The following is a 414-nucleotide window of genomic DNA, read 5'->3' as shown; positions in this document are numbered from 1 at the left end:
CATGGAATAGCACACCTCATGCACATGGGTCCATGCCGAGGGCTTTAGCGCATGCAGAGCCTAGACAGTGATTTTCCCAAGATTCCTAAAACTGTCCCACAGGGGTGATAGGAGACAACCTAGGTGTTGCAGACAACCCTCCATTAAAAAGAATACACTCCAGAAACTTTTTGGTCTGCAACACACTTGCTCAACACAAACCTTTCCATAGATCACCAGCCAACCATCCATGATGACAAAATACATTTACTTACCTCTAAATGTCTTAAATACTAAATTATTCATACTGGGCTACTGGAACATCATGTAAATACACAGCTACAATATAAGGGGGTGGGATATTTAGCTCTTATTAAGTATATCATATTAGTTTGTCAAACTTCATTTGAAATAAAGTAAAATATGTCCAAAACA

Source organism: Carettochelys insculpta, chromosome 12 (assembly GCF_033958435.1).
Source record: "Carettochelys insculpta isolate YL-2023 chromosome 12, ASM3395843v1, whole genome shotgun sequence".
NCBI classification, from domain to species: Eukaryota; Metazoa; Chordata; order Testudines; family Carettochelyidae; genus Carettochelys; species Carettochelys insculpta.
This window is presented reverse-complemented; position numbering follows the sequence as displayed.